Source organism: Mus caroli, chromosome 10 (genome assembly GCF_900094665.2).
Source record: "Mus caroli chromosome 10, CAROLI_EIJ_v1.1, whole genome shotgun sequence".
In the NCBI taxonomy this organism is placed as follows: domain Eukaryota; kingdom Metazoa; phylum Chordata; class Mammalia; order Rodentia; family Muridae; genus Mus; species Mus caroli.
The window spans coordinates 35,221,567-35,233,979 of NC_034579.1; the positions used below are offsets into that span (position 1 = coordinate 35,221,567).

Here is a 12,413-nt window from a genome sequence, read left to right on the forward strand (position 1 = left end):
TGTAGACCAGGCTGGCCTCGAACTCAGAAATCTGCCTGCCTCTGCCTCCCAAGTGCTGGGATTAAAGGCGTGTGTCACCACGCCCAGTTTACTACTACTTTCTTGTACATTTTCCTCCTATTTGGTGAATAGTTGTATAGATTGTTGTAGATCGCAACATGAAATCTGGTGAGTTCCTTTTTTTTATATAATTCTGGAATTCTACATGAATTATAGGTGCTTACTTGATTGATTTATTCTTATATTTTATAAACCTAGCTGTAATGAACTATTATAACTGGTAGATTATTAAATATATTTGAAATGAGTATGATTTTGTAAATGATTACGCTTAACTCAGATTATAAAAAAATTTGAATCTTGTTCATTCTTTTAGCTAAACATTCAAAAATATTTTAAGATCATGTAAGACCTATTCAAGTTATAATTGTTAGAGATTTCTTTTGGAGCGCACAGATCTAGTCATGCTAATCACAAATGAAGTTGTCCACTTTAATTTGTATTTTAAGTCCTGAATAAAAAGCTTTACCAGTTTTACATACTATATTTGACTAAAGTCAGATCAGCACATTAGGAGCAGGCAGGGACCCTCTTTTTGTCTAGAACAGGATGGAGAAGCTACTATGTGTGTATCAACCTATTCTCTGTGCCTTTGTTAAAGCAGGATTACCCACCACCAACTCAGAAAACAGGAAGCAACAAATATGAAAATATAAATTGAACATAAAATTATTAGGCTAATGCAGAAATGTAGGATATAGTGATGACTCCAAAAGGAGGACTTGATGACCACCCTGACAGGGAAATCCAGGGAAGGCTTCGTGAAGGAAGTATGGGTCAAGTAATCTAAAAATTTTAAGAATTAAATATTCTGAATAGAGGAACAGTTACAAAGTAATTTACAAATGAGGAAAACTTCTCTCTGTAGGGCAGCTTAGCAATGTATTCCAATATACCAGGAACTGGTGCATTAAAATGTTCCCTTTTGACCCATTAATTCTAGTTTCAGGGATTTTAATCGATGAATATAAATCTTTTTGGCAAATCTGATTATCTTTTGAATCCATCTACTTTTCATTATTCCATCACCATCCTAGTGTAAGCTCCTAGCATTTTTGATAGCATTTACTACAATGGCCTCCTAATCTTGATTTAATCCCAATCTACTCTGCCCCTGCTAATCTGATTACTACACTGTAATCAGATTTTTTCCAAAATTTAATCCTGATTACATCACCCTATATGCTTTAGTAGCTTTCAGTTATATTTAGAATACAGACAAAATTCCTTGTCTTAATGTGGTGTCAATCACCTGTCTACAAGGGCTTGCATACTGTGGCCCTACTTTTCTGTTCAGTCATGGCTTGAGCCATGTTCTTGCCTTGCTCTTTGTATTCCAGCCATATTGGCATTATGTTAGCCCCTTCTTGCTATGCTCCTCCCACAATGAGGGGTTTGTACTTGCTGTTCCCTCTGAGTAGAAGATTTTGTCTTCTTCTAAAACTCCAGTTTATCTTTCCTCAGGGAAGCCTTCCCAACCTAGAAGTTTATTATTCTGTATATGTTGGAGATTAATACTTAGTTTTTCCTCATTGTAACCTCCAAAATGCTAGTAATGGTTTTTGTTGTTGTTCACAATTATAGACCTATACTTACCAGCGTGCTTGAAGCATGAGCATTCATTGCAAAAACTAATCAATGGATGATAGTCATCACAGAAAATAACCCATATATCTAACAAATGGGAAGTCACTTCATAAATGGAGCATATTCCAGCAAAACATTCATTCCTAAATCATGTTTTAGATTATATAACTGTTGTGAAAATATTAGCTTACAAAATAATCATTTAAATGCAGAAAATTTTATTTATTGAAATATAAAGGTTGGTTCTCTGTAGAAAGTCTTCTGTATTTTTCAGATTTTTCTGCAGATAACATATATTGACTTAATAGTTTGTAAAAGACTGCTCACATGTTTGTTAAGAAAAAGCCAGTTTTCTAGATGGGTTTCAGAAGCATAGTAAGGGAAAGGTATGAGACTCATTTGGGTCTCCAAAATAAATATCCACTAAAGTGCATAATTAATTGCATTATGGTGTTTTGATCTTGATTATTAACTGAGAAAATGTCAAAAGCATTTTTTGTAAAGCAAACTAACAATTTTTAGATTGACATATCTATTTGTTTGTGAAGTTGTTTTAATTTTAAAATGTGGGAGTAGGTGTCTGAAAGTGTGCTTTCTTGTAATGAGTGTCAGACGCTGGGGCTTGTGCATACCAGGTGAGTGCTCCAGCTGAATTCTCGCTCCAGGACTTAAGATGGTTTTGACACACAATAGTAATGCAACAGAGTAAAACTCAGAAATGAATTCATATGTGTTAGCACTTTAAAACAAAGATACTATTTTTGATTTATAGTTGAGAAATGATTATTAAATAATGATCTTTGTAGATAGATTGCTACTATTCTGATCAAAAAATAAGTTGTCTTCCAGAGTTGTCAAAAACATGTGAAATAAGGAACAGGATCATATTTTTGATGTGGTTTAGGAATGATGAATGGCTTTCAGAGTATGAAAAAACTGAAGCTAGATTCTCAATTTTCTTTTTGTTTTTTCGAGACAGGGTTTCTCTGTGTAGCCCTGGCTGTCCTGGAACTCACTCTGTAGACCAGGCTGGCCTCGAACTCAGAAATCCACCTGCCTTTGCCTCCCAAGTGCTNGGATCAAAGGCGTGCGCCACCACTGCCCAGCTAGATTCTGAATTTTATAACACAAATAAAACTCCATTTTTGGAAAAAACACAAGGTAAAAGGAAAATAAAACTTGTAAGCTCATTTGTACTTTTGAAAAGGGCCCGCTTTTTTCCCAATAAATAGCTCCTACCAATAGAGAAGTGAACAAAGATAATTCATGTGAAAAGTAGTATATGTATATAATATGCCTTATACAGTTATAATTATGGCTGCAGCATATTTCATCATCTGTCATATTTGCAAAGCTACTTAGGATAAGTTGAGAATGGTGAAGAAAGTGGCAGTTTCAGACATTGGTGATGAGATCATAAAGTCCTTGGGCCCCATGTAAAGCCATTTGGAAAGGTTCAAAATTAGAAGTGCGCTTTTATTACAAACCAGCAGTCCCACCGAAGGCTTTTATATTTCCCATTTTGCATATGTGTCAAATGGAATATAAGATTATCTGTGGCAGCACTGTGATAAAATAATGCCTGTGCAGCAGTAGTGCCATGTCTTAAGAGGAAAAGGGCAAAGTGAAGGACTGGAGTATGTTTTAGATAGAGATAACAGTGCAATGCATATGTACTACTGACTTCAGAACTAAATTGTGATAGTAGTTACCACCAGTGATTAAAACTGGTTAAGTTGTAGCTACAGGAATGAGTAAAGCAGAAGAGAAGGAACAGGTCTTAATAATTGCTGTGAACAGTTGCAAAATGATTGTTACAGTGCTGTTTAACATTTTATTTTGTTAGTGATCTTTTAATCGGAGCCTTTAATTGATGGGTGTAGCTCCTTGGAGAGTGGCCATAGTGAATTAGAGAATCCAAAAAGGAGGCTTTTGGGGGGTACTAATAAATACCAGGATGAGTAATGTTTTTATTAGATACCTGAAGTGTGTTAAAGTGCTTCACTAATTGGAATGACATCAGCCGTAAGCCACAGCTGTTTCTTGAGGAATAGAGATTTTTGGAGCTACTCTGAGCTTGTATTCAGAGTACCTGAGGAGCATGCCATCCAGTGCAAGGCGCATCTCACTGATGATGACAGGGAAGCAGAAGGTGCTTGGGGCGCTAGAGACAGGTCGGGGAAGGACCATCTCTAGGGCCAATGCTTGCCGTGTGCATTGGTGGACCATCTTAGATGGCTGCAAGGTAGCTATCTAATAGAAGATGTGTGTCCCTTTTAAAAAATCATTCTTGATGTGAAGTTTGGATTTACAATTTACACATAATATGAATTTTTGCATTATATATATATGTATATATATATACACACATATATACATATATATATATCAAAGGATATCTATTGTAATACTCTAAATCTTAACTTTTCTTTATGTATATTTTTCACTAACCACCATGCAGATATTCTGTGTATTCTTCTGCTGTCCAAAGTGTTCACTACCAGTATCATAGTGAGGGTGGAAAAACACCATTTTTGACATCCTTATATATGTGTGTGTGTATGAAACTGTGTATGGTAATGCATGCATATACTATATATGATACATATAAATATTCACACATGAGTTTTAGACAGACATCTTCAGGCTGTGTCCAGTAGTTGGTTAGTATGGGTCAAGATATGAAAACTGTGAATCGTGACAGATCTCACTACTTCACATTGTCCCTTTCTCTCTCAAATTTGAAGGGCTATAATGAGACGCTATTGATGACAATTGAAAGATGAAATACAGAACACTGGAAGAATTACTAATTTCTTTTACATAGTTTGAAACTGTGTCTAGAAGAGGAGAGAATAGATTTGAGTAAGCTTTGTGTGTGTGTGATGACTGTTCTTTAAGAATAAGTAAAACATATAACGAAGAATTTAGGACACCTATAAATGAAAATCAATATTAGAATTAGACATAATCAAAAATGTATCAGACTTCTCAGATTCCTTTGCTGGAATGCATTTTGTTCTGGCTTTTCATTCAGTTAATATAAAGAAAAAAAAAAGAAGAAAAAAAAAAGATTGCAGTTTAAGTAGGTTGCATTTAAATAGTGTTGGTTGCCATCAGCTTTAGTTGTTTCAAAGGAATATTTATGAATGTAAGGAGTGTGATATGTGATATGCTATGCAGTGTGTGTTACTTTGTTACCTAGCTGCTGTTTTAACACTAGCGTGATATTAAATAAGAGGAAATAATGTGACTTAAGATACAGTCAACTTTGGATACAATTATGAATAATTATATTAACTTGCAATTGCCATGCAAATATAAAGAATACAGAAATGGGTATTTTAGAAGATCAGAAAGATACTCACTGTCCAAACATGATGCAGATGCATTAGGAGACCAGAACAAATTAGAAATAAAATCAGACTCCCAGTTACAATCCTTTAACCTTTGGGCGATTTTAAAAAAATTATTGTTTTGAAGATTCCCATGTTTCTTCTGGTTCTAACAGAATTTTTTAAAAAGTATTTCAAATTATTTAAATGAAAACTCTGGTTGCTTAATTAGTATTGTGAAACTGGACTGTTTTCTGCAGCAGAAATTGCGTATGTTCAGCAGAGTGACTTCTGAAGCACATGGCAGTCATTATCAGTGGGCAGTGATTCACATGTATCTTCTGGCCAGTTCTATTGTAGCTTTAGGTGAGAGGTTTGGGAAATACTAAGAATTTGAAATCAGTTTCCTTGGGGGTAATTATTGAATTTTCTTTGGGTTCAGAGAACATTAACTATATTAACAAATAAATGTTACTTCAGAAATGCCATGTCTGATATTTGACAGTTTGTAAAAGTTTTCTATTTTTTCTTATACGTCTTACCATTGCCAAGAAAGTATAACAAGAATTAAAAGAAATATTTTAGTTTGCATATACATATATTTACACTTAAAAAATAACTTATATATTAAATTAGGTTTGTTTAAGATGTGAAATAGATGGCTTTGTAAGTAAGAATACATGTTGCTATGTGAAAGAATGTAAAGTTAAAACATGTTGGCATACTCCTAGTTTCTCAGAACAAGAAAATGACTAATCTAAATTTCATTTCAGAATAAAAACCAAGACAAGCCACATAAAAGCATCCTAAAAATTAAACTGTCATCATATTATTTGTTTTAAAACTATGGAATAATATATCTGAGGAAGATTACTCTCAAAATTGTTTTTCTCAATTTCAAGTAAGTAATTTATTTTGGTTAATATATTGGGGGTAAGGGGGGTGGGTGATCCTTGGCATTGAAGTTGGTACTTATCCTTAAAATAACAACTCAGATAACACATTCTTTAAGCCTCTGGCTCCTTCTACCACTCCCAAAATTTATCTCCTTGGTTTTCTTAAGCCTGCCCCTTTCCCACACAGCTATTAAAGGACTTATTGCCTTGAATTTTGTTTGTAGAAATAGCCACATAGCACTATCCTCAGGTAACCCCTCACCCCCAGATAACTCCTGTCCTACTGCCTTCCGTGCTGAGATTCCCTGGGCAAGTTACGTTACTTTTATGTACCTTAATCTCCTTTTCTGCAAAACAAATTTTAATGATTTCTACCTCACAGGATTAACAGGGGGGGAAAAAAACCAAAAACCCAGCAAATGTCTGCCATATATAGTAGCATAATGTTACCCTTTTAAATACTTGTCTCTAGAATCTTCTTGTTTCCTCATATGTGCTCTTTAAAATGTTCAAATTGAAGTGAACTGGAAAATGTACTTGTGTAGCGTTTCTGTATTCCTCACATTAGTGTAAGATCCCTTGCACACTGTGGGTATGGTCTTTGTAGTTGATCAGTGACTCATGTCTATAGATGAGATAATTACCTATTTAAAACACCTCTTAAAAGTTGGCCAATTTTTATAATCACCTATCCAGGCATAACTTAAAAAAACCAAAAACTTGTTTTATGTAGGGCAGGGAAATAAATGTCCATGTCTGGTCTTTCCTTGAAAGGGGGCAGTGGTAAACCATTAGGGAGTAACTATAGTTTCTCAGTGCTACAGGTTAGGCTAACTGTATTTCTTTGAAGGAACCTTATTTTCCAAAGCCATTAGTAATGCTTTAAAAAATACATAAATTATGGTAGAACATATTAAAATCATGTGCCAATGTCAAAATAAAGGTGACTTATCAAAGGGATTTATTGCTTTGATTGTTTTTGCCTTTTATGAATTTATAGTACACATACAAAAAAATGAAGCCTCTGGTTTTAAAACCTATTTAAGATTGAGGAATATAGGCCAAGTGATTCATTATTCGCTAATGTTTCAATTGTCTTCAGCGTATATTTGTGAATATATTTCTAAGTGTCCCCCCCACCCCCCCGCAAAATCAGAAAAATCATATTTTGGTTGATTATACTTAAGGTTTTAAAAATAGAAAACATATGTTAGTTAATTGTTTTACTATTATTTTTAGTATCAAATTTTGGGCTTCTTATTGATCTTTACTGTATGCCATTTTCCAAGTAATTTAGTCTTTATATTTGTAAAAACAAGTACTGCTTTCCCACTTTACACTGGAGGAAATGAGAGTTGAGGAGGCTAATTGACTTCCATCTGAGAGTGGAGCATGTTGGCCTCATAGCAAGTGAGGGCACGTGAGAATGGTGCTAACCTATTACCCACTAGACAAAGCAAGTACGGAAGCAAGGTAAAGAGTTTTCCGAATACAGTAATAGCTACTGTTGGTATCTGACAGTGACTGTGCACATGTCCCTCCACAGTAACAGTGCACTTGGTCTTCCTATTGACCCCTTTTCTTCTAAACAACATTCAACATTCCATGATCATTTAGACTGAAGTACTCTATGTAAATGTTTCTATAAGGAAATTGGACTTTACAGTTAATCAAATAGAAAATACTTTTATAAGTTTAGTATAATTAAGCAAGTAGTATGTGAATCTATAGTCAGACCTTCATATCTGTAGGTTTTATATCTGGATTCATCCAGCCTGAGAAAGTACTTGTGGGGAAAAACAATTGCACCCATGCTGTATGTGTGCAGACTTTTTTTTTTTCATTGTTATTTCTTAAATAATTGAAGGTAGCAGATGTTTACTTAGAATTTATATTGTATTTGGTACTATTAAGTAATCCAGAGGTTATTTACAATGCAGGGGATGCTGTAGATAGGCCATTTACAAGTGCCACTCCACTTTACATAAGTACTTGAATATCTGAGGTAGAAGAGTAGGGACTCTGGAACCAGTCCTCCATAGACAGTGGGAACTGTGGAGCTAAAAAACCAGAAAAAGTAAAGTGGAATTTTATTTGATCAGAAGTCTTATTTTCATACCTACTTTTACTAACTTTTGCTGTACAACAGTCCCCCTGAAACTTGTCAAGAAATAGCTGCATTAATCTATGATTCTGGGCATCTATTAGTTAAAACATTTCTGTTACTGCTTCTCTATGGGCTTGCTTATATGTCTGCCATCAGTGGATAGGCCAAGTGGTTAGTCAAAAAATATTTATTTGCTGTGGAACTTAGTACTGGATGTTGGCTGGGTGCCATAGAACCATGTGTTTCTAGGAAGATAGCCATGACACTTCACCTGAAGTTAGCACCAGAATTTACAGGAGCAACAAGTAAAGGCAAGCCCCATATTGTTTTCTGTTTGTTTGTTTGTTTGTTTGATAGTCCAAAACAAATCACAGGGTTTGTCTTTAGGGGTTTCCTAAGGATGTATGGCTAATTAGGTGTCATTATTATAATTGCTTATACTGTTGCTGGCTGACTCATTTTCCCAAAGTATGCTAACAGTATGATATTACCACCTTTTAAAACTAAGTAGTACTTTTACAGTTTTTTAATAATAATATTAGGGTTTAAACCCTGTGTGATAGACATGTTTTGTCACTGAGCTATACTCTCAGCTGGAGGTGTTTATGTAAGTAATATATTTTATGGTTCATGTCATTCTTTGTGTTTTTGTTCTATTCTCTGTGTCTCATTCACAAATACTTATTACATCATGTACTAACTGTACAGAAAGTATTATTAGATAGGCAATAGGGAGCGTAAAAAAGACTACTCCAGTCATTTAAGTTTCTTAAAGTTACCTGTCTGCTTTCAGAGACCCGAGAAAGCAGACACTTAACTAATTCTAAAAAATGACCCTAGACCATATATTATCTTATGTGCCACGTTTAAAAAAAATGTTTTATCAGGCATTCTTAAATTATAAAAATTATAATATAGAGGTTATTTAATCTGTACTGCTACTAGAAATGAGACCATATACTGAAGATTATGTTCTCAAGTGTTTTATCATCAATCTGATGGGTGGAAATATGGATCTTAATACAATGTACATCTCTCCTCCTCCTCTTCCTCCTCCTCTTCTTCTTCCTCCTCCTCTTTTTTCTTCTTCAGTATGTGTTTGACTTAGTGTTTTACTGCTGTTTACAGACACCATGACCAAGGCTCTTATAAGGACAGCATTTAATTGGGGCTGGCTTACAGGTTCAGAGGTTCAGTCCATTATCAAGGTAGGAGCATGGCAGCATCCAGACAGGCATGGCCCGGGGGGGCGGGGGGGGGGCTGAGAGTTCTACACCTTCATCTGAAGGCTGCTAGCAAACTGGCTTCTAGGCAGCTAGAATGAAGATCTTAAGCCCATGCCTACAGTGACATACCTTCTCCAATAAGGCCTCATCTCCTAATAGTGCCACTCACTGGGCCAAGTATATTCAAACCATAGTAGTGTTTATGCCCATGCATGTTTCACAGTATGCATGATATAGGTTGGAGGACAGACAACTTTGTGGAGTCAGGTCTTCTCTTTCATTTTTTATGTGGGTTCCCAGGATCCAACTTGAGCACCAGGCTTGTATAGCAAGTACCTTTACCTGCTGATCTATCTGTCTCTGGATTCCTGTATTATTTATTATAGTAATATTGTCTTCCCATTTGTTTGAGAGTCACACAAGCATGTTTAGACAAAGTGTTTCATGTAGCACAGGCTGTCCTGGCATTCACTATTTAGTGACTCTGAACTTGACTGTCCTGCCCCTGCCTCCTAAGTGCTGGAATTATGGCCATTCACCACTAGACCTGGTTTTGTGGTACTGGGGGTCAGACCTGGAGCTGGTAAAGCGCTTTGCCAACTGAGCTACATCCCTGGTCCATATAGTTTTTGTTGTTGTTGTTTTTTAAATATACTATTTCTCTTTTGCTCATTTTCTTGTTTTCCAACAAGAAATCTTGGTTCTGAGATGTTCTTTACATATTAGGAAAATTGGCTTGTATCTATTAGTTGTTCTTACAGCAAATGCTCTTTATTTAAATAGTAATTTTAAAAATTTTATAAATTTGTGTGTATGTATGTGTGTTAAATGAGCCTTTGCAAACACATTTTGATGATGCTATACCTGAATACTTGGAACAGAAATGGAAAAAAAAAAAAAAAAGATCAGCATGGGCATTTCTTATTTGGAGAGTTCATCTTTAAAAGTATATGATTTAAAAATTTCAAAAATAACCTGTCTTTTTTTTTTCCTCTTCTAGATTTGTTTTTATTTTGAGACTTTTCTTTTGATGAAGGACTATATTTAGATGATCAGATTATATAGCATAGATAGAAAATACTTAATGTCAATTTGAATAATTGTTCAGTATTATTTTGAGTCTTGCCTATTTCACATTGTATATACAGTTGTGATTTTTAACACAAAAATACACAAAATCAGTACAAAATATTTCTTCAGTCACTTGGCCCTTCCCCAACACTAGACAACACTAGAGTGACTTGATTGTTAGTCTCCCACTGATCACATAATAAAAAAGATAAATAAAAATGTGGCCATTTTGGGAAAAATAATAATGGTCCCACTATCAAATAATAATGTAGAAATTCTGTAAGATTTCAGGGAGCCATGGAATGCAGACATGTCTGTCTCCTATGTAGCATCTGGAATGAAGCATTCAACTCTCCTGGACTCAATATAAGAGGGAATTCAAAGCTGTAAAAGTAGAGAGATTATCATGTTTTCTGTAAATTAATGTAGTTTTAAATATACTTAAGGCGGGGTAGTGGTGGTGCACGCCTTTAATCCCAGCACTTGGGAGGCAGAGGCAGGCGGATTTCTGAGTTCGAGGCCAGCCTGGTCTACAGAGTGAGTTTCAGGACAGCCAAGGCTATACAGAGAAACCCTGTCTCAAAAAACAAACAAGCAAGCAAACAAACAAACAACAAAAACATTCAGAGTAGCAGTGTAGCTCACAGTGTGTTCTTTTGCTACAATGATTTTCCTTTCCAAAAAAGCTGATATTAAACCGATGCCATATCTTAGAATGTACAGCTACATAGGGAAAATATGACATTTTAAAATTTTGTTTTTAAATGTTGTATATTCTATTTATTTTTGTCTCGTCTGTTGTGAACAGTTTGTTTTCCATTTCTGCTTTGTTTTACTTTGTACTACTAATTTTTCTGTGTATGCTATTTGGCGTGCGCGCGCACACACACACACACACACACACACACACACACACACACAGCTTCTTGACTGATAGGACTTTTATAGCAGTTCTTTAAACTGTTTATAATGAAGAAACTTTCCTAGTACTCGAAACTACAATAAGATGAATTACTAGAAAAAAAATGAAGCTGCATTATAAAAATCATTATATAACAGTGATAGAGTTGCTGTTAGATTGTCGTAAAGTTGTAATGCTAATTTTAGGGTTGTATGTCTGCTTTCTTGTGGCTCTGTGGCAAGTTCACTTGGGCAGCGTTATAGACGTCTCGGCAGTAATTTGAGGGGATTCTTAGTTGATTCCCTCTTGAATCATATTTCTTGTCCTGTGTCATTATTTCTGTTTCTTTTTAAACATGATTGCTTCTATGATACCTAATGTAAATTATGGCTTGTTCTGTATTTTAATTCTGTCATGTCACTTTGTGTTTAAAAAACCTGTCTGAACCCATTGCTTTGTTGTTTTATCCTTATCATTTTATACATTTCGTGTTATATGATGGGAGAGAAGCTTAGCACTCCCCTTGACAGGGATAAAAGAGGCTCTTGGGCCTAACAACACACATATAGTTAAGGCATTGCACCTATGTCATAATTTTATACATTTAACATAACCTTATTTTCCTCTTTTAGTTTTGGCTTTACAGTGTAAAATGTCTCATGTATTTTTTATTTTAGCATAAGTACAATCTAGGAGATGATGGCACCCACCTCTAATCTCAGCACTTGGGAGGCAGAGGCAGGCAGATCTCTGAAAAACAAAAACAACAACAACAACAAAAAGAAAGTATAAGTACAGAGGAAAAAGCATATATACTGAAATACAGTTGAAATTATAAAATTTAAGAACAAAATAAAATATTTTCTCTTATGTAATACAGATTGGTATCCCTCCTTCAGAATACATGTGTTTCAGATTTTGTGTCATTTGCTTGTACATAATGAAATATCTTAAGGACAGGTCCTATGAAATTCATTCATGTTTCCTACATACCTAAATCACAGCCTGACAGTGCGACTCCATCACCATAGGATGAATGTAGGGTTGGGTGCCAATGCTCAAGACTCCCTGGGCTTGTAGAGCCTTGCAGGTTTCAGATTTCACAGTGGAGAGACTGAATGTGTACAAACAATGGCAGGTCTTGGTACTCCCAGCTTTGTAAGACTTCTGTAAGTATTCGGTGTTCTAAACTATACATGATCTCTTAAAAATTAGATTTTTTTTTTTTTT

At 35.1% G+C, this 12,413-nt stretch overlaps 1 protein-coding gene and 1 non-coding gene across 2 annotated transcripts in view; both read left to right on the top strand.

The window, feature by feature from the left end:
* Rev3l (REV3 like, DNA directed polymerase zeta catalytic subunit) overlaps positions 1 to 12,413 on the top strand; it is a 119,185-nt gene that overhangs the window by 4,600 nt on the left and 102,172 nt on the right. The gene's annotated exons all lie outside the window — the stretch shown is intronic.
* LOC115032261 lies at positions 11,672 to 11,803 on the top strand. The gene has a single exon (XR_003837907.1). It is a non-coding gene; the product is annotated as a U6atac minor spliceosomal RNA (small nuclear RNA).